Source organism: Papio anubis, chromosome 18, assembly GCF_008728515.1.
Source record: "Papio anubis isolate 15944 chromosome 18, Panubis1.0, whole genome shotgun sequence".
Classification (NCBI taxonomy): domain Eukaryota; kingdom Metazoa; phylum Chordata; class Mammalia; order Primates; family Cercopithecidae; genus Papio; species Papio anubis.
This window is the reverse complement of record NC_044993.1, coordinates 43,828,485-43,850,783: the sequence shown is the minus strand read 5'-3', so window position 1 is coordinate 43,850,783 and position 22,299 is coordinate 43,828,485. Positions and strand designations below refer to the sequence as shown.

Genomic DNA, 22,299 nt, shown 5'->3' with positions numbered 1-22,299 from the left:
GAGTGCAAGAGACCATCTCTGGTAAGCAGGGCGAAGGGAAGGCACAGCAAGCCTGGGCGGTATTACCAAAGTGTCATGAGAGGGATTTGAATTCCCTGGTTCCCAGAAGAACATTGCTGCCATAACAAACTAATCCCAGCCTACCTCTCAACTATGTGACCACAAACCCCTACACTAAGGCGTACCTGAGGGAGAACTGCTTATCAATAACCTAAAAACTATCCTCTATCAATGTCAGTGAGCTGATGAAAACAATAAAAATAAAAACCTATTTACTCCAATACATTATCCTATAAAACAGTACTATTGCTGTCAACAAAAATTGTAAGCCAAGACATCCCATTTTATGTTTATGTGAGATCTTTATTTGTGTCAAAACCAAATTAAGGTCGGACTGCGGAGTTCAGGAGGCTTGGACCGAGGTGACGCCGGGCGTCACCTCTCCTGCCCGCCATGGCCACGCAGCTTCCCGGAAGGAAGGCCGAGGGGACACCCCCGGGGAAGGCGATCACCATGGCAGGCGGCCTGGCGGGCCGCATCTACACCTATATTCCGTTTCCTACCGAGCACGCGAGGACCTAGGAGGCTCATCCCCGCCCGGCACTGGGCATGGGGGCCTGTGGGGCACAGTGACAGCCACGGCGTCCTGGGCCTGGACAGCAGCCTCAGCTTTCTGCCCTCCCGCTCCATTTCCGAGGCAGCGTCAGGTTCGGGAAGTTCGAGTTCCTCCGCACCCAGATGTGGGATGCCCAGGGACTGCTGAACAGCAGGTTCGGGCTGCTGCGTGGCCTGGGCTCCAGCGTGGTCGAGGCCTTGGTGGTCGTCCCTCTCATGGAGACCATCAAAGTGAAGTTCATCCACCGCCAGACTTCCCCAGACCCCAAGAACAGATAATTCTTTGGGGTTAGGGGGATTGTGCGGGAACAAGGGCTGAGGGAACATACCAGGACCTCGCGGCCACTGTGATGAAGCAGGGCTGAACCAGGCCATCGCTTCTTCGTCCTGACCTCCCTGCAGCAACTGGTGCCAAAGGGATAAGCCCATGAACCCGCTGATCACTGGGGTCTTCTGAGCCATTGCGGGCGCAGCCCACGTCTTCGGAAACGCCCCTCTGGACGGGATCCAGACTCATATGCGGGGCCTGGAAGTGCACAAACACCGGAACCCGGGACTCCGGCTGCAGATCCCGAGGAAGGAGGGGCTCAAGGCCATCACAAGGGCACTGTCCCCTGCCAGTCACTGACGGGGTCTACCTGGATGTGGTCACAGCATTTATCATCTAGGATGAGGTGGTGAAACCGCTCAACAAAGTGTGGAGGAGGGACTAAGCCCAGAGGGGCTGCGAGGGGCCGCTCCAGGCACCTCCAGAGGGGCCCCCACCCTTGTCTCACAGGATTCCAGGGCAGAAGTGCCATAAGGCCCCGTCCCACGTCCCTTGTGCTCTGCAGCCTGCTCTGTGCATTGTGGCACCAAGTCCCTGTGTCCCATAGTGCCATGTCTTCCTTGTGTCTGTGTGTCAGACTACCACTGTGTCCACATGTCTGGCCCAGCCATGGCTGGCTGTCCGTCTAGCCTGTGAATCTGTGCCCACTTGTCCATGTGCTTACTGTGAGCCTGGGCCTGTGTTTCATGTTCTGTGTCATGTGACACTGTGCCCTGCCTGCTGTGGGGTACTTGTGTTGCCTGGGTCCTTGGCTCTGTAGGTCTGACCGGGCCCCAGTCTGGTGTCTTCCACCCTGCCCTGGCCTACCACAGCTGCTTCCAGGCCTCAGCCTGTTTTCACCGCATTCAAGGGACTGCAACCCCACCTTTGCCCACCATTGGCCTTAACTGGCCCCCTGGGCCTCCCTTGGCCCAGGACCGGTGGCACCCAGGACTCTCAGGACCACCCTGAAAAGGCAGAATCAACTGAACCCTGTTGAAAAAAAAATTGGAAAAGTATGAAGCATGGAAGAAAATAAGGTACGAGGAAAAGGGGTCAGAAGAAATTAGACATCACATAAATTTTGAATATTGGAAATATATGTTAAATGTTTAAGTAAAAACAAATGGAGAAAAGAGAATATCAAAATAATTTTGAGACCGGCCATGGTGGCTCATGCCTGTAATCCCAGCACTTTGGGAGGCCGAGGCAGGTGGATCACCTGAGTTCAGGAGTTCAATACCAGCCTGGTCAACATGGTGAAACCCCATCTCTACTAAAAATACAAAAATTAGCTGGGCATTGTGGTGCATGCCTGTAATCCCAGTTACTCGGGAGGCTAAGGCAGGAGAATCGCTTGAACCCGGGAGGCAGAGATTGCAGTGAGCCAAGATGGCACTCCTGCACTCCAGCCTGAGAGATAAATTTTATTTGCCAATGGGAGCATCTTAAGTGTACACTTCAAGAAGATAGAAAAGTTGTCTTATATAAAGTTTAGGGAATCAAAATTCAAGATAAGGAACTTGTGGACACAGGGGACTATGATGGTGGACAAGGAACTAAAGACTTGGCAGCATAGATTTCAAAAGTATTTAGATGAAATAAAAGTGTAATCAAATTGTGGGGAAAAGAAAGAGATCAGATTGTTACTGTGTCTATGTAGAAAAGGAGGACATAAGAAACTTCGTTTTTATCTGTACTAAGAAAAATTGTTTTGAGATGCTATTAACCTGTAACTTTAGTCCCAGCCCCGTGCTCACAGAAACATGTGCAGTAATGAATCAAAGTTTAATGGATTTAGGGCTGTATAGGATGTGCCTTGTTAACAATATGTTTGCAGGCAGTATGCTTGTTAAAATCACTGCCATTCTCCATTCTCAATTAATCAGGGACACAATGCACTGCAGAAAGCCAGAGACCTCTGCTGGAGAAAGCCTGGGTATTGTCCAAGGTTTCCCCCCACTGAGAGGGCCTGAGATATGGCCTCATGGGAAAGGAAAGACCTTACCATCCCCCATCCCAACACCCGCAAAGGGTCTGTGCTGAGGAGTAGTGAAAGAGGGAGGCCTCTTTGCAGTTGACATAAGAGGAAGGCTACTGTCTCCTGCTTGTCCCTGGGAATGGAATGTCTTGGTGTAAAGCTGACCATTCCCATTGGTTCTATTCCGAGATACGAGAAAACCGCCCTGTGGCTGGAGGCGAGATATGCTGGCAGCAATACTGCTCTGTTTCTCTTTGCTACACTGAGATGTGTGGGTAAAGAGAAACATAAATCTAGCCTATGTGCACATCCAGGCACAGTACCTTTCCTTGAACTTATTCATGATACAGACTCCTTTGCTCACATGTTTCTCTACTGACCTTCTGCCCACCTGTTGCCCTGCTACACTACCCTCACTAAGATAGTAAAAATAATAATCAATACATACTGAGGGAACTCAGAGGCCGGCACCGGTGTGGGTCCCCCGTGTGCCCAGCACCAGTCCTGTGGGCCCACTGTTCTTTCTCTATACTGTGTATCTTATTTCTTTTCTCAGTCTCTCATCCCACCTGATGAGAAATACCCACAGGTGTGGAGGGGCTGACCCTCTTCATCAAATTATGTATCAAATCATCTGTTTCTTGAATAATTTGATGTCAAAATCTATTTTCAGGTAATTATTTTCATAATTTAATTAAAATCTGTGATATGTATTTTGCACATTGTGGAAAATTTTGATTATTCTTTTATCAGAACTAATTAGTATGAAAGGGCTAACAGTGGAATAGAAATTACCCATAAGCCTCTGGATGCCCATGATGACTGAGTCACAAGCCCATAACAGGGTTGAGGAGGATGCGATGATAAGGTCAATCCAGTGCATGACCACAAAGCAACTCACCAGCAGCAGGATGGTCTGGGTGGCCCTCTTCTCTGGGGAGGCTCCTGGAGAGAGGCTGGTGCTGTGAAGGTATTGGGATCGTCTCTGATGCTTAGACAAGAGAATCACCATGTATGCACTTGAGAGCAACATGATTGTGACAAAGAAGGCATTCGTAAGCAGTGGCGGCATGAAAAACAGGCTCCAGATGATGTAGCTTATGGAAGAAAGTCAGCAGTATTTACTGATACTTAGCACATCGGTCTTGGTCCCATTAGAAGAAGTCACAGTGGAGGAGAGCAGGTTACTACTGAGAGACAAACTGAGAACCCATAGGAAGAAGAAGGAGTGAAAGATGTAACCTGTGAACTTCTGTTTAATCCTTGCAGACCAGGAGGTGCCAGGGCTGATGGCGACGGCATGCAGCATGCTCAGGAGGCAGGTGGTGCCGTTGGAGAGGTCCCTCATCACCCTGTTCATGTGGAAAAGCATCTTACACTTGAAGTCAGTTTGAAAATTCAGTGACTCAAAAATGTCTTCAGACACAAGAACACAATGGTGAGCAGCATCACGATATGCACAAAGGCCAAGTGACTGGTAGTCAGGTCAGTAGGCTTCAGCCTGTGATCCACAAGAACTGTGAACACACGGAAGAAAAGGAGGAAGGCATTGGCTGAGACTCCAATACCAGCTTGGGAAAAGAAGACATTTTTTAATGATACTATAGGTAGCAAGTGTGTTCATCTTCATTGAAAATAGGAAACATTTTATATATCTGAAACAAAAAGAAATAAAACTCCTGCATCAATGTTATTTATTCCATAGTAAAAATTATCACCAGCATGATTTTAATTCCAATCATTTATCTTGATTAATCTTGAGTAGCTCATATAATTTCTTAAAAATATGATCTGGAAATGATTTTATACACCCAATTGTTAATACAATGCATCAAGGACTCACATGTGAACAATTAGAGGTATAGTCACATTGTCCTGTACTAAGAATCATTCGTTTAGAAAACTTTTTTACTTTCTTTTATTCAATGTTAATGACAAATAGTGAGTGCATGTAAAAATAAATCACGTGTGTTTCTGCAAGTGAACTGAAGTACATTTTATGCTAATAGAGGAAGAATAACCAAAAACATCTTGGAAAAAATGACCCATTAAGTGGATGTTAAATCATAGTACTCTGACAATTGTTCTTTCTCACTCATTTAAGTACACTTGCAATTGTGTGGGGTCTACCCTAATAATGCAGGATAATTTCTCTATTACGATTTCAGCTGCTTATTAATGTGTATACCCTCTTCACCTTAATTCCCTTATGTTATATTACCTAATATATTCACAGGTTCTGGATATTAGAATGCGGACATGTTTTTACTAACTCTACCTCCCACAGTGGTCCCAGTTCCCCCCCAGCTTAATTTTCATGCCAGAGACCTCTTATATAAACTCTTTTTTTCATCTTCAGAGAGAATTGCTGAAGTCCTGTTGTCAACTTTCTTCAGGATGAATGATATGTTGTTCAACTTTATGACATCCGTGAGGTTGCACCAAAATGCTTACATAATGACCTTTTTTTTGAGACTTAGTTTATTATACTCTCCCACGCTTTAAAAAATACTTAGGTTTCTCATAGTAATAATGAGTCAATTCATGTCTTTTTTTAAATTGTAATTTTATTTTACTTTTTGAGACGTAGTTTCACTCTTGTTGCCCAGGCTGGAGTTCAATGGCGTGATCTTAGCTAACTGCAAACTTTGCCTCCTGGATTCAAGCGATTCTCCCACCTCAGCCTCCCAAGTAGCTGGGATTACAAACACGTGCCACCACACCCAGCTGATTTTGTATTTTTAGTACAGATGGGGTTTCACCATGTTGGTCAGGCTGGTCTTCGAACTCCTGACCACAAGTGATTCACCCGCCTCGGTCTCCCAAAGTGCTGGGATTACAGGCATGCACCACTGTACCAGGCCCCATTCATTCTTAATCAAGATATCTTTGTATAATCTCTTATAAAATTTCATCAAATAATTAAGAAATTATGTTCTCATGTTATTTACTCTAGATATCAAATGAATTCAATACTGGTCTTATAACAATTCAGCTGTGTGATGCTAAAAAAAAAAAAAAATCATCCACACACTCCATTCCTCTTCTGAGATGGAAAAGGGTTCACATATTTTCAAGGTTATTTAAAGCTACACTGGTGCCTCAGTATAAATGATAATGCAGAAAACGTGGCAATTATGATACTGGCTCATACTCAGAAAATCGTGGTTGAAGTAGAACATTGCTCTAAAACCACCTGATATGTATGAGTTTATAAAAGGAGTAATTGCACAGTTAAGTAAATAAGTTTTTAATTCCTACAAATGCTTAATCTACTAAAGGGACATTAATTTTAACCACCAGAGCCAAATGACTGATCTGCACCCTCAGCTCAGCTGGAAAACGGTGCAATGTTGAAATCAGGTGAAGCTCCAGGAGAATATTGACTTAAAAGCCCAATGATCTCCACATCTTAAGGTTTCTAATCCAATATAAATAAAACAGAATGTGGGCATACATTACTAATACATGTGGAATTATATATCAGAATCACTATTATCCTGCATATATCACAGGCCATGTATCAAAAGCTACAAAAGCGAGAAGAAACTAATGCAGATCATTTTAAATGTTTTCTTCTCTTACGCCACAGAATATCCAGATCACCACTTCTAATTTATGTCCCTCACTCTGTAAGTGACTTTCACATACTAAAACAGGTGTGTTTCTGCCAGATCATCCTATGGCCTCTTTCTCAGGTGAGATGCTGCAGGGCATTGGTACTGAGCCTGGAATAGGGAGAACTATGGTTCTAACATATATTTAAGAATCTAAGTATTTTATAGTTATACTAAAAATGTTTTTTCCTGTCTTTTTAAATTTTAAGCTTTTTTTCCTGTTTATTTATTTTATGAATCTCACAACCTCACCAAAAAATAATCATGGCATCCAAAAACATTACATAGACTTGGGAGAAATGGAACAGAAGAAAATTTTACAGAAGTCATATGGTTGTTTGAATGTAAAAAAGAATTGGGTCCTATCTAAAACCATAAATGTGTACAAATCTGAATTTACCCCTCAGATTGCTAGGAGCAATGAGGTTGTCCTTGGACTTGGGGTGAAGGTCCTGAGCACTCTTAGAGACAGATAATGCAGATCAAGTTCATCTTCCTTATTCTCACTTCATCTTAGTCTGTTTTTAGTAGTAGAACCCCTAAGTCATGTGCAGTCACAGAAATGTTAGAGAAAACAGCACCACTAAATAGACGAGGCATCACAGACTCATCAAAGACTTTATGGGTTAATATCCGATGTCTGAATAAAAATTGTAACGTAAGACAGAAAGACACAATACAAATCCAATGCTATTTTGCATTAGAAAATGTTATGTTGGACAATATAAAGTTTGATAAAACCCATTTCCTCATTTTTATAATAGTGTTGTATAATTTCATGAGTGATCCCATTTTAATATAGTTCTTTGCATTCTGCCTGACATACAATTAAGTATAAATATACATCACAAAATAGCACCCTATGTTTTGTTTTATTATAGTAATCAAAGTGTCATATTTATCATCACTTTCACCATATTCTGTGTGCTGCATTATAAAACATCCGACCGTTCATCAACAGCACGATTGTGAGAATTGCAGATGATCTCTTCAGAGGGAGGAGGGTTTGTTTTCAGTGACAATAGTTGGCAACCTGAGAAACACAGCTGGCATCACTGGGAAAGGGGATAATCTTTCCCAGCTCGAACACTTCCAGGAAAATTGTTTGTACAATGTACGAATAGTAAAATAATTATTATGACAAGTTCCAGATACCATTGACAAAGTGAAATGCACCTACTATTCACTGGAAATTTAAGAGTAAGGTGCAGCTGAGAGCACAATGCTTACTAACAGCATTCATGATCTCCATTCATTTTATTCTCAGCTCATGTAAGAAAAGCCTGGGCACAAGTGTGGCTGCAGAGGCAGCAGACAGAAAAACACTGGAGGGGCTTCATCACAAATCTTGTGCTATAAATTTTTGGAAACCTTAACATCCTGTGTGCAAGTACATTTTTCTGATCACCAAACCCAAAAACATATGAGAAAAATACAACACTTTTTTTTCTCTCAAGTCATTAAGGTATTTTAGCATCACATCTGTGTAAAATATTGTATTAGGAAAGGAATGGAGGACATGTCCTTCGTGCTCAGGAACCCTGAGCAAGATCAGTTCAGATTCATCATCTCAGACAGCCTTCCTCCTCTACATGAAATGCAGAGCTTTTAACATGAAATATTTTAAGACAAAACTTAAAATTGTCTTGTATTCAGGAACAGAGTCTTCTACTGATAAAGTTTCTTAAGGTTTGATGCCCACATGAGCCACAAATAGACAACTTCTATCATCATTATTGTATTCCTTTTTGTTTTTAATAGTATTCTAATTTCATCATCTCTGTCTTCCATTTTAGGAATATATAGACACCAGAAGGCAGTAATCCTACTCAATACAGAAAACATTAACTTACGAATTCAAACATTTAAAATATACTTGCCACTTTCTGTAAATACATGTCTTACTGAGCTACAGAAGATTTGAAAATTTCTGAGAAAAAGTAGAGTTATGGCCAGGAGCGGTGGCTCACACCTGTAATCCCAGCATTTTAGGAGGCCGAGGTGGGCAGATCACCTGAGGTCGGGAGTTCAAGACCAGCCTGACCAATATGGAGAAAACCCATCTCTACTAAAAATACAAAATTAGTCCAGTGTGGTGGCGCATGCTTGTAATCCCAGCTACTTGGGAGGCTGAGGCAGAAGAATCGCTTGAAACCATGAAGCAAAACCATGAAGCAGAGGTTGCGGTGAGCCGAGATTGCACCATTGTACTCCAGCCTGGGCAACAAGAGTGAAACTCCTTCTAAAACGAAAAAAAAAGAGTTACTCAATTTTAAGGTTAATTTTTATAATGAGGAAATGCTGTCATTCCACTTTGCAAACTATTTTTCTCTCAACACTAAACAGTCTTATAAAAGCTAATACATATAACATTTTATTAGTTTTAGACCATAAAACACAAAATATTAAACTGAATTTAAGAAAATATTCGGACCAGGTGTGGTGGCTCATGACTGTAATCCCAGCGTTTTGGGAGGCTGAGGCGGGCAGATCACAAGGTCAAGAGTTTGAGACTAACTTGGCCAACATGGTGAAACCCCGTTTTTACTAAAAATACAAAAATTAGTTGGGCAATGTGGCAGGCACCTGTAATCTCAGCTACTCGGGAGGCTGAGAGAGAGGAATCCCTTGAACCTGGGAGGTGGAGGTTCCAGTGAGCTGAGATCACACCACTGCACTCCAGCCTGGGTGACAGAACAAGACTGTCTCAGAAAAAAAACCCCAAAATATTTGAAATCATTCTTAATATCACCAGCCTCCATGCATACAAGGTATTCACTCTACAGAGGTGTAGCAGACCCAGCAGAAGGTAATGTTTTTAGATAGTTTTGTGGCAGAAAAAAAAAAAAAAACTGACCTGTTTATTAGCAATTACTCTAATACAATTAAACATAATGTTCCTTATGGTCATCTGCTAAAATACCATTATTGTAAAATATTTTAAAATTTTGTTTTATCACATGATTATTCAAACAGCTCTTAAGTATTAGAGATATATTAACGTATCTTCAAACTTAAAAAAATAAAAATAGGATTAAATCATTATAAATGAGCTCATATTTTAGTGTCAAGATAAAAATGTTCATAAATGCAAAATTTGCTGTAAAATGAGAAAAAGTCAAATAAACCTGCAATTAAAGTGTAACATTACAAAATTACACATTTTCCTACACAAATCTATACGTTTATATGTTCATAATATTTTATGTAGGAACACCTACCAATTAGTTATAATTCAGTGAGATATGAGAACAAAATCATGAGAAAATCACAGATCTCATTCATAAATTTCTGCCTCCTCCAACTTTCCACCTGAGTCTTGAGTATTCACTAGAAATGAAGCTAAGAAACAGATACCGAGGTTTGTCTTGGAGTCATTCTGTGTATATGAATTTTTGTCCCTGAGACATGGGTATAAAGAATAAATGCTGCCATTTCACTTCCCTCTGGACTCATTACTGTCATGTCATCTGTAGAAGACAGACAGTAGGCTCTGGGATTGGTAGAAATGTGAGTCATTAAAGCGAAAACTGAAATTACCTAATTCATGGAAAAGTAAAGCAGCAGCAGATGGGTCCTAAACTTGGTAATGAGTGAGCTCATTTTCTTCAGTAACCTTGCCCGGGTGCATTGCCTGGTCTCAGTCCTCATCAACAAAACCGAAGTTAAAGAATAACTGTAACTTCAGACATTTTTTATTTTTATATCATATTACCAAATGTATTATTGCTGAATAATGAACAAATTATATGCACATGGAATGAGATGGATAAACATCACAAATATAATGTTGCATAAACTCAAGCAGACTGAAAATATGCATACTATCTAATCCCATTTATTAAAACTTCCAAAAGCAAACAACATTCAGTTTCCGTCTTCAAGCAAGGGTGGAATAACTTGTGGAACTAACACACTCACAAAAAAATAATAAATTCTTGATAAAATATTACATGTAGTAATATACAAACATACATACATACAATACATATGACATGATATAGGTAAGAACTGAATGACAATTTTACCTTTGTCTATGTAGGGGATATGGAGATTGGAGTTAATTCATCCTAGAAATATAACAGTACTCTTCAAAAAAAAACACAATGGAATCCAAAATCTCTACAACTGTCATTTACAGTTTCTAGCACATAACATTAAAATGTATAAGATGTATGAAGAAACAGGACAGTGTCACCAATACACAATATAAAAAGCAGGCAGTAGGAATGATCCCCAAGATAGCCAAGATGTTGCAATTAGGAGACAAGGATTTGAACGCAGCTAAAATAAATATGTTCAAGGAGATAAACAAATTCTCATAATGAATGAACAGACCTGGAACCTTGCTAGAGAAACAGAAATTATAAAATAATCAAATAGATAACAAAATGAAAAAAATACTGTTGAGCTCTCAGCTGATTAGAAACTGAAGAAATATAGAGCCATAGAAATTATCCAGTCTGAAGAAAATAAATATAAAAGTTTGAAGAAAAATAAACAGAGGCTTAGAGACCTGTGAGGTAAGTGAGTCCCACTAGACAGGGCCTGTCTTTCCCACTGCCAGGTGCACAGTGCAGCTGACCTTTTCCTGCCTGAGCATTTTGGCTCTGGCCCAGTGCTCTTCTGAGAGCTCAGCCCCCAGAGGCAAGTGATACTCCCTGAGGTTCCCCTTGCAGTCACAGTGGCTGCTACCACTGCTGCCACCAGGCTTGCAAGGAAGCATGGAGCCTGGACACCTTTGTGCACCCAGCAGTGAAATCCACAGCTGGCTCTGCAGGATGGAAGTGTGAGTGGACCATATGCCCACAGCTGTCACTCTTCACTGCACCCTCCAAGGGACTGGGGCAAGGCTCACCAGTGACAGCCCTGGAGCACAGCTGCTCTGCCTGCAGCCAGGAATTTTGGCTGCTGCCCAGTGGTCTTCTGAGATGCCAGCCTTGCAGAGGTCTGCATTCTGTCCTGGGGCCCCCACTGCCATCACCACTGCTGCCACTGCCACGGTCACTGCTGGACCAGGCAGGCAATGGGTGACCAGGCACTGCCACACACCCCAGTGAAGGATATTGCTGCTTCTCCCGTGGGAGGAAAACGTGAGCGGACAATGTGCCCGGCATCTGCCTGCCTCCACTGCTCCCCGTGAAGGGGCCCTGCCTTCCCTGGGACAGGCCAGCAGCACAGCTGCCCTCCTCCCATGTGATGATTTTAGCCATGGCCTGGAGCCTTTCTGCGAGCCCAGCCCTCACAGGCCTATGATCTGCCCTTGAGCTCCCACCATCTGAGTGCTCTGCTGGGCCCTGCCTGACAGCTCTGCTGGTGACCTAGGGACCAGCCTGCTCCTACGTGTCACAGTCAACACCTACACCCTGAAGACCTGAAGACAAGTTCACTGGCCCAGTTCAGATCCAGGACCTCCAGGACTCATTCATGCTGTGCAGAGGGCCATGTAGAAGCCTGAAGGTTGGGAGAGTGCCTAGGCCAGTCCACCATTCCTGGCACCTTCTCACTCACCTCAGGGTCTGTGGCTAGACTGACCCGACCAACTAACACCACCACAGCTGACACTCACTCGCATGGGACAAAAGGCAGAGCCCGGCCTCTCTAATGAAAGCAGCAACATCCCTGCATGGAAGATCAGGTGAACCACAAAAATGTCTGTATTGGGCTGAGTTAATAGGTTCTGCCCCGTAGCCACTCCCATGGAGAACTGCGGAACAGAAGTTTTCTGTGGCTCTCAGGTACACTGTGGCCTGGAGAAAGATGACAGCGTCTGTCTGAACGGAGAGTCATGAGCCCTAGAATAGAAGTTTGATAAGGAAGCAGATCACATATTTTTTTTCTGAATAGGGGTGTCCAATCTTTTGGTTTCCCTGGGCCACGTTGAAAGCAGAATTGCCTTGAGCCACACATAAAATACACTAACACTAACAACAGCTGATGAGCTAAAAAAAAAAAAAAAAAATCACAGAAAAAAAATCACATAACGTGTTATGAATTTGTGTTGGGTCACATTCAAAGCCATCCTGGGTTGCATGCACCTCGTGGGCACAGGCTGGACAAGGTTGGTGTAGGATGTGGAGCTGCTGTATCTCCATTCCCCTCCGCAGCCTCACCAGGACCTCCCTCAGCCACCCCCAACACGGCTAGTGTCTGTGCTCATCAACAGGGTGTTCATAGATGAGCTTGGTGTCTGCTCTGCCTAGCTCTGTCCCCTCGTGGATGAATGGGGAAATAAAGGCACTGGGCTTTTCACAAACCAGCCCATCACCTGAAACAACAAAGAGCACCTCTCATTAAAGAAAGATCAAGTACATGTGCATCTGCTTCTGCCACACCTGGCTCTTATCCGTAAGCACTGTCTGACTCATTTTGTTCCTGATACGACCCAGTTCTGTATGTGCTGAGCACATACTATATGCAGGGCACTGTGCCAGATGCCCTGGCCTCAATGAGCATCCCTGTGGAGAGAGAAATTTTCTGGAAGAAAGTGTTGCATTAAAAAAATTAACTCCATGCCACTTTCCAAATTGAGGTAAAAATAAAAAGACCTTGTGTTCATTCAATAATTAGGGCATGAATAGACTTCTGAATATTCAAACTCATTTAATAACATCATGAGAGAACATGTTTGGCTTTAACCAAAACAAAATACTGTTGTTATACTGAGATTTTGGTTCGATTTTATGTGAAAATATGTAATATTTATACTTTGTGATGTACAAGAGGCATACAAAAATACACGCACAAAGTATTCACACAAAGCTTGATGAATTATTGCAGAGCAAAAACACCTGCATAACCAAGAAAGAGAACCAGCTTCACTCATGCCCTGGCAATTATTCTTTTCCTCCCTCCCTCCAATCGTAGCTAAGCTTTTAATAGCCTACATTGTACAGTAACTTTGTATTTTTATACAAAGTGTTTTATTTCAAAAAATTTTAAACATGTATAACAGATACAAAATCATATACTAGACCCATCACCCAACCTCAACAACTAATCACGTTCCATTTTGTTTTATCTATACTTCAACCTAGCTCACCCCCAGTTCTGTTTTTCTTTGTGAGGTCATATGTATATTGAACTGCATGAATCTTACATGTACAACTTTGACAGATAAATATACAATATAACATTCATAACTTTCAAGAATAGAGTACTTTTACCACCTCCAAAAAATTATCTCATGCTCCTTCCTGGGCAATTTTTTCTCCCCCAGAGTTTATTTCTTTGTTGATTTTTTTAAAACCATAGGTTCATTTTGTCTGAAATCATACAATATATATTATCTGCAGCTTGTCTCACTTAGCAGGTTCATGAGAATGACACAGGCTGTGTGCTTCAGTAGTTTGTTCCTTAGTGTTGATGAGCAGTACTCGGTTGCATGAATGCTCTACAGTTTGCTCATCCATTTTCTGTTGAAAAACATTTGGGTTATTTTCTGCTTTGGGTTACTATGACTAAAAGGTCTATACACATTCTTGTATAAATACTTTATATATATAATTTAATTTCTGTATCAGCATTTATGTGACACCGCTTTGCATTTTTAAGTGATTGATCAGAGATTACAATATGCATCTTTAACAGATCACAATCTACTTAGAGTTAATACATTTTACTACACGTAAAACATAAAGACTTTCCTACAGAACAGTTCCATTTTCCTCCTTCTATCCTTTCTGCTGCTTTTATAAATTTTACATTGAAACATTACAAATCTCACAATACAATGTTAATTTTTTGCCTTAAGTAATTATATGTCTTTTAAAAATTTAAGAGAAAATGATATGTTAAAAATATTTGAAAGTGAATACTTTAGGGCTATGCAAATACGTTTTTTCTCCTTTAAATTGTACCCATAATTTTGAAATTCTTTACTAACTTTTGCCTACAGTCGTGATTACTGGGGCGTTCTAGTAGTGATTTTCTGTTTTGAATTATTCATCTACATTGGTAGATGTAGTATTTGGAATTCTGTAAATATTTTCTTTCTTCCTCCCTCCTCATTCCCTCCCTTACTTTCTTCCTTTTTTCCTTCTTTACTTCATCTTTTTTATATTGCTATGGACGTGTGGATATATATTTTATTCTCTGGTTATAATTTAATGCTATCATTGTTTATTTTGCTGCTCACATTGTTCCACCTTGGGCCACTGGGAGGTCTTACAGCGTGGCACCTTTTGACGTGCTCCCTTGTGTGTTTTTAAAGCATTTTTTGAATTTCTGGCTCTATAAGATATTCTAGGCTCAACTTGTGTTTTCTATATCCTGCCCTAGAATTATACACTATTACAAGTAGCCCTGGTTCTTTTTATTGAAGAACATTATTTAGAAACCAAGATCTGAGAGCTAAGTGTGCTCATTGATACTGAAGTGTCACTGCTTCTGGTGCCTATTAGGAGACATGGTTTGGAAATGTATGTATAAATATAAACTAAGGTGTGCACACATATCTCCTTCTCTCTCTCTCTCTGGATAGATATATTGCAATAGAAATGTTTATTCTGATATTTCCAGCTCCAGATCAGCATGACAGGGTTCATTCTAGCATTCCCTCTTAGTTTATTTTCAACTTTTTTCAACTAGAGTGAGAAACAGGCACTAATCATCAATCACATATACATCTATAAACTAACATGTAAAGTAGTATCAAAATTGTGAATCAGTAGTTTTACAGGAAAAAAAAAACCAACTAGAATACAGTGTTGGTGTACAGCTTTTGACTATTACAACATTCAATCAAAACCCTATTTTCCAAAGTGACTCAGATCAAGAACTTTCATCCCCACCATCTTCAATAGGGTTAGGCCATACATTTCTAGTAAGTTAAACTCAGTTATCACCTATTGTATTTCATCTAAATGTCCCTAATTTCCTGGTTATTTTTTCAATTCGCTTCAAGGAGTTTACTTTCTGTCGTCTACAGTTCAGTGTGATTTCGCAACTGTTCAGAGTATCATCGGCCTTCACAGTACCACATGGAATTGTTTCATTACCCCCTGATTCTCTTATGCTGTCCCTTTGTAGCCAACGCCTCTCCTCATCCCATTCTTTAGCATTCACTAATCACTTTTGATCTTTATAATTTTCTTTTTCTACAATATCATATAAATGTAAACATATATAGCCTTTTGAATCTGACTTCCTTCATTTATAGAAATAAACTGCAGATTCATCAGTTTTGTGGTGTGAAGCAAGAGTTCCATTTTGTTGAAAAACAGGATTTGAGTCTATGGCTACATCACAGTTTATTGATCCACCTGTTGAGGGACATCTGGTTTGTATTTAGCTTTTTGCAGCATAGCCCTTCACCAACTTCAAGCCTTCTCAGAGCTGGGCCAGGTATCCCCACCCCTCCCCGTCTGCTTCCCCCAAGTGGTTGCCAGTACCAAGAGGGTCAGTGTGCTCCCCCTGACCTGGGAACCTGCTGGGCATAGGGGTATCTCCCTAGGGAGCTCCCTCCCACCCAGGAAAGTACACTGGGCAGGCCCAGGACCCAGTGGTAAGCTCAGCTGAATGGATGAGGCAGGACAGGCCTTGGGAGCAGTTTGCTAGGAGGGGAAACCCAGCTGCCTGCCGAGCTGGGAGCCTCAGAAGCAGCCAGGAGGTATCGGCCCACAAGGATCTCAGATCCTACCCCACTCTCTGAAGAGCTCCATGGCCTGGCAGGCACCAGGTGACTGAGGATGGCATCCTGGAGGCCCTACCTCTTCCCCTCCTGGTGTCCAGGGCTGCCACTACCCAATTCCTCACAGCTCAACTTGTGTTTGTTCCTTCTTGGGGTCCGCCTTCCTGCTGGGACTCCTGGGGAGGCTGGCATATCATCCCCCAGGAGGGAGGCGACAGGAGCCCAGGAAGAAAATGGAGGCAGTCCCCTCCCCCAAGTTGACCTCACTGCCATCCTCCCACAGGGACATGCCCATCACATGGAGGAGGACATTAAGGCACAGGTGAGAGCTGTGTGGCAGGCATAGGTGAGAGCAGTGTGGCAGACACGGGGAAGAGCCACCTCCCAGGGCTCTGGGCTGCCCTCCTGAGTGTCCTGGGATGGGAGACAGAGACCCCAAGGTGACAGAGACAACTTATCAGACTGTGGAAGGGGCTGTTTTCTAAGATAAGGAGACCACAGTAATTCGATGCTGCTCCCTGCCAGATGGTGCCTTCTGAAATGTGCCCTGCTAACCCTCACAGCTCAAGTCCACAACGGGAGGAACACCTAACACCTGCCTAGGATGGCCAGGTGGATGGGAGCAAGCCGAAACTCAGGGTGAGGTCACTGGTGAGTGTGGTCTGGGCAGGGTTTGAGGGCTCAGTTGAGGCCAAATGTTCTGATTCCCTCCGGGTTATGCTCCTCTCCTGGGACCTGCTGCCCTGGTTTCCTCCATCTCCACCCCCCTAATTGAGTACTCCTCGCCTCCTTTCCTGCTCTCCTGTGTAGGTCCAGGGCCTCAGCCCACATAGCATCAGTCCCTAAGTTGTAAATTTCCCCATATTCATTCCACAAAGACCTCCGTCTGCACAAGCACATCTGTCTCTTTGTCCTCCAAAACCAGAAGCCCCATCTCTCTGACCAGCCCTCCACAGCTGGGCAAAGTCCATCTGCCACTACTGGGGGCCAAAACACCCCAACATTGTCCCACTGACTGCTCTCTCAAACCCGCAGTCCCTCTGCAGGAAATGCTGTAGACACTGCTTTTACAGCTGCCCTCTCCTCCCACTGGGCCGGAGCATTCACCTCTGGGTGCCCTCAACCCTGGAGCCATTTGTTACCTGGCAGCCACCTAAGCCACATGCCCTGCTGTCCGCACATCTATGGCAGCTTACCTCACTGAGGGCCAGCACCAAAGTCCCCAGAGTCCAGCCCTGTCCTCCTCACTGCTACTGGATCCCTCACAGTCCTGGGCCTCAGTCTCTCCATCTGCAGTATGGCTGTCCCTCCATCATCCCCAGCCTGCCACCCAGAACCCAGGCCAGGAATCTAGAATCATCTTGATAGTCTGGCCTCTCCTCCACCTTTTCAGACCTGGACCTTTGGTGTGACCCAAAGGAGACTGTCCACCAGGCATTGGGCTCTCCCCTGCCTGTTGAGGACAGAGTTTTGTGGGTAAAAAGCAGGCCCATGCCTGTCTAGCCTGTGTGCTGGAAGCTGATCTCACCTGAGTCTTCAGCCTCATTCTTCCATCTTTCTCACCTCCCAAGGATGGAGCACCTGCAATGCAGGAGAGGATGGGGGTGGGCAGTGGCCCCACCATGGCCATATCCAGGAGCCTACTGCTTCTCAGCTGGAATGTGCATCTTTCCCTCCCAGGGCTGTCTCTGACCTGCCCCAGAACCCCAGGTGCCTCTCACAGGCTGGGCTGGCATCCTTCATTCACACAGCACCTCCCTGGGATGCCCTTCTCTCTACCAACAAACAGCAATACCCTCAGGGCAGGGCTGCTGCCGCCATACCTCCTGAGACCCCCTAGCCACCCCTGGGCCACATACCCACTCAGGGAACTTAGTGGCCCTGGTAGGCAAACACTTGTCACACACACAATGAAGGGGCACAGCGTAAGTGGGTGAGCAGCTGCCAACAGCTGTTGGCCCTGGCATCCTCAGGGAAGGTGATCAGCACTTCAGTAGCTGGGGCCCTTCCAGGATGCAGTTCAGCATAGCAGCCCTGCGGCATCCTTGACCCAGACAGTGGGCCTCACAAAACTACCTCCAAGTGGGAGGCAGCTCAGCTCCATGGTGTCCCTGCAGTGAAAGACCAGCTGTTCCTGCTGGTTTGGACCAGGCTTGGGACCTCTTTGGGTGAGATATGACACATGAGGAAGGTACCCCGGAATCTGGCACACCAGCCCTTGACCCCCACCCATGGGAGGCACAGTGGGCATTGCCACCTTACACACACACCAGCAAAGGCCACAGCAGGCCCTGACAGAAGAAGGATGTGACCAAGAGCCTAGGTTTCCACCACACAACCCCCAAATCAGGGTCAGAGGTCAATATTTTTAGTTTTGCCGACCTACCTCTGTTACAGGGGCTCAACTCTGTCATTGTAGTGTGACACAATCTGTCACAGACAGTCTGAGAATGAACGGACATGGCTGCATGCCCATAAAACTTCACTGATGCACATGAAAAATGTTGATTTCAAAGGTCGTGAAGTATGATTCTTCTTTTGATTTGTTTGAACATTTGGAAATGTAAAATTCATTCTTGGCTCATGGGCCATAAAAGAACAGGTGGGGACAGGTTGCATTTTCCCAACCTTTGGTAAAAATGGAGCTCAGAGCAGGGAAAGATGGGGTGGGACAAACCCAACCTCCTCACAGCAGAGATTTACCCCAGGAGGGGTCCCTCTCAGCACCCCATTTCCCATCCCTCATCTTGGCTTCAGGAGCAGTTCAGGTGGCGGATGAGGGATCAGAACAGCCCTCAGCAACAAGAAGGAAGGAGATGCAGGCCCAGGCAGGCATGTAGATGGATCTCACTCAGCAGTGCACGCTCCAGGAGCCTTTCCATTAAGCTGAGCACAGGACTGACCAGACCTGGCAGTGCCTAGGGTGGGCAAGGCTCTGCAGCCTGCATCTTAGATGGAAATTCCACACAACAGTTGGTTACAAAAAACACACACTGAGAAAAAGAGCAAAGTACAAATAGGACACCAGGTCTGGCCAGTTAGGTCTCAAAGGCCAATGGGGTGAGGAGGTCCAGCTGGGCCCACAGGACAGACTGGTGTGGGCTTCTGCCTCCAGGGGGCCTGGGACCCCCACCTCACAGAGGAAAATGCAGGCTGTTGGGAGGAAGCGGTGAGAATAACCAGGGGAGCACAGCAGAGCTGGAGCCACAGAGCAGGTGAAGACCCTGGCTGCTTCCACCTGAGGGCGGAGAAGCTGGGGTGACAGCACATCCCCAGGGGCAGAGGCACACAGGTGGCTGCTGGACACTGTTGAGTGAGATCCATCCACATGACCGCCTGAGCCTGCATCTTCTTCCTTCTTGTAGCTGATGTCCGTTCTGCTCCCTTGCTCTCCCCCTGGACTGTTCCTGAAGCCAAAATGAAGGATGGGGAGGCGGGTGCTGAGAGCGACTCCTTCTGGGGTGAACCCACACTGGGAGGATGCTGGTCTTGGCCAGACCTCTCCCCTCCTCTGAGTTTCATTTCAACCAGAGGCTGGCAAAGTACAACCTTTCTCCACCTGTGTTTGGGCAAACCGTGAGCCAAGAATGGATTCTACATTTTCAAAGAGTTGAACCAATCAAGAGGGGAACTGTACTTCAGGACACTTTAAAATTGGGCACAAGAAGGATACAATGGACTTCGGGGACATGGGGGAAGAGTGGGAGGGAGGCAAGGGGTCAAAGACCATAAACATGGTGCAGTGTATACTGCTTGGTGATGGGTGCACCAAAATCTTCCAAATCAACACTAAATAACTTACTCATGTAACCAAATACCACCTGTACCCCAATAACTTATGGAAAAATAAAAAATAACAATAAAATAAAATAAACTGTTTGTGTCCATAAGTATTTTGGAAGTGCAGCCATGCCCATTCATTCACAGGTTGTCTGCGGAAGGTTTCTCATGCTCAACTGTAGATTTGAATGGTCGCCTAGACTAGGAGGGGTTTTGGAAAGGCTGGAGAAAATGGGGAAAGATTGCTAATGGGTGCAAGGTTTCTTTTAAGGAGCATTAAAATGTTCTAAAGTTATATTACAATGATTATTTGTCTATCTAGTTAAGATACGAAAATAATTTGAAGTTTACACTTTAAATGAGTGAATTAAATAATGTATAAATTACATCTCAATAAAGCCATGGAAAGTTAAAAGTATATGTAGTATGCATACAAAAATCTACTTATCTTTATAAATGAGTGAAATTCTGTCATTTGCCAAAACATGGATGAATTTAGAGGACATCATGCTAAGTAAAATAAGCCAGACACAGAAGGACAAATATCTCATAATATCATTTCAATGTGAAATCCAAAAATGTGCACTCATAGAAGTTGGGAGTAGAATGGTGGTTTATCAGAGGCTGAGCACGGCGGGAAGGGGTTGGGAATAGGGGAAATATTTAATGGGATAATACTTCAGTGAGGAGAAATACATTCTGGTGATATGGTGCACAGCAAAGTCACTGCAGCAACCGATAATGTAGTGCATATCTTAAAATTGCTAAAACAGTACATTTTAAATGTTTCTCCATAATCTAATATATATCTGAGGTGAAGGATATGTTATTTGGCCTAATTTGCTTATTTCACAATATTTACATGTATTATACCACATTGTACATCATATTTATCAATAAAAACAAAATTTTTAAAAGTGAGAAAAAAAGACGTGCTAGATCTTCATCTAAAGACATTTCTGAGAAAAATGTTACCTGTTTTCTTTCAGAAGAAATTCACACTTAATAGATATTATGGTAACTAAAGTAAGACAGATAATTTTGGCCATCAGCTTATATTGTGGGATAACCTCTTTCTGCTGACCTTGTAAAAGCTGTGATGTATTAACAACAAGTAGGAGAAACTTTTATCATGATCAGGTAAAGGTTCTGCATGCTTCTATTTTGAATAATATTTTTCCCCCTAGAATCACAAAGTGTGAGTGCCTTTCATTTCAGAGGTCGAGCCCTAAATGGTTTAATCAATTACATCATGCATTCTGAAATAAGTACTGGTGCATTTGTGAAGGTAGTATATGTCATTGTGATTTTAATTTAACTAGCATGTAAGTCTACTTTTCCAGTTAAGAGTCTATATTTTATAGAGGCCCTCCATATATATAAGTGCTTTTCTGATAGTATATCCACTAAATTTCAAAAACATGTTAAGGAACAATTTTGCATTTATTTTTTATTATTGTTATTATTTTTTAAGGTTAATCAAGTGAAGCAGTGGGAATGGAGAAGGAACAGCTTTTATTTTTATATGTTGGTGTTACAGGCTATATATTTGCTGAATTGAAGAAACAAAATTAAATATTTATTTCCTATTTCATTGGATTTAGGGATGATGATTAAATCAAGATTGTGACTAGACTGAAAGCACCACATCATGAAACGCTTGGAAACACTATTTTGCCTGTGTATTATGTTATATTGACAAAAGCTTTTATTGTGGCAATATGGCTCACAATTGAAATATGTGAAAAATGAAGAGGAAAAAAGACAGTATTTGTTATCAAGGGATATTTAGGCCTGAGACACATTATGCAAATATTCAAAACATACAATTTTTAAGATTAGATTTAAAAAGTATATTGAAGCAGAGCATTTTTAAAAAGACATAATATGTACTATGAAAGTCCTAAGTTAGAAAAGTTAAAATACTAACAATGAGAAAATAATGCTTCTTGGGTAGCTTAAAATCGAATGTGAGACAAAAAATTACTCAGAACTTTTTCTAAGGTTAAAAACATGCATATAGTTTATTTGATATAAAATGAAATACATGTCTGAATATAACTTTAATAGAGTAGTGGAGACGAGGGCAAAGGGGAGGTGTATGCAGAATAAAGCGAACATATTATTCTAACAGTGAGAGGGACAGAGTTGAATGATTGCTCTTGGAGACAAGGGATTTTGATGGCTAAGTTAATGACAAACCTTTTGTCTGCAAGTTAAAAAATGTAACTTAAACCTGGTGAAGGAATAAAGGGTGGTGGTGGAGGGAATGATTCTTTGTACACTAAATTGCTTTTAATGACTAATGAATACAGTTCAAATGATTTTATGGAGACCCTTTTGTATTTGATATTTCTGAACTGCTTTT

At 42.9% G+C, this 22,299-nt stretch overlaps 2 pseudogenes; one reads left to right on the top strand and one right to left on the bottom strand.

The window, feature by feature from the left end:
* Nucleotides 1–453: 453 nt before the first annotated feature.
* On the top strand, nucleotides 454–2,087 carry LOC116271244 (annotated as a pseudogene).
* Nucleotides 2,088–2,527: 440 nt separating this feature from the next.
* LOC110742026 lies at nucleotides 2,528–4,352 on the bottom strand (annotated as a pseudogene).
* Nucleotides 4,353–22,299: the final 17,947 nt, after the last annotated feature.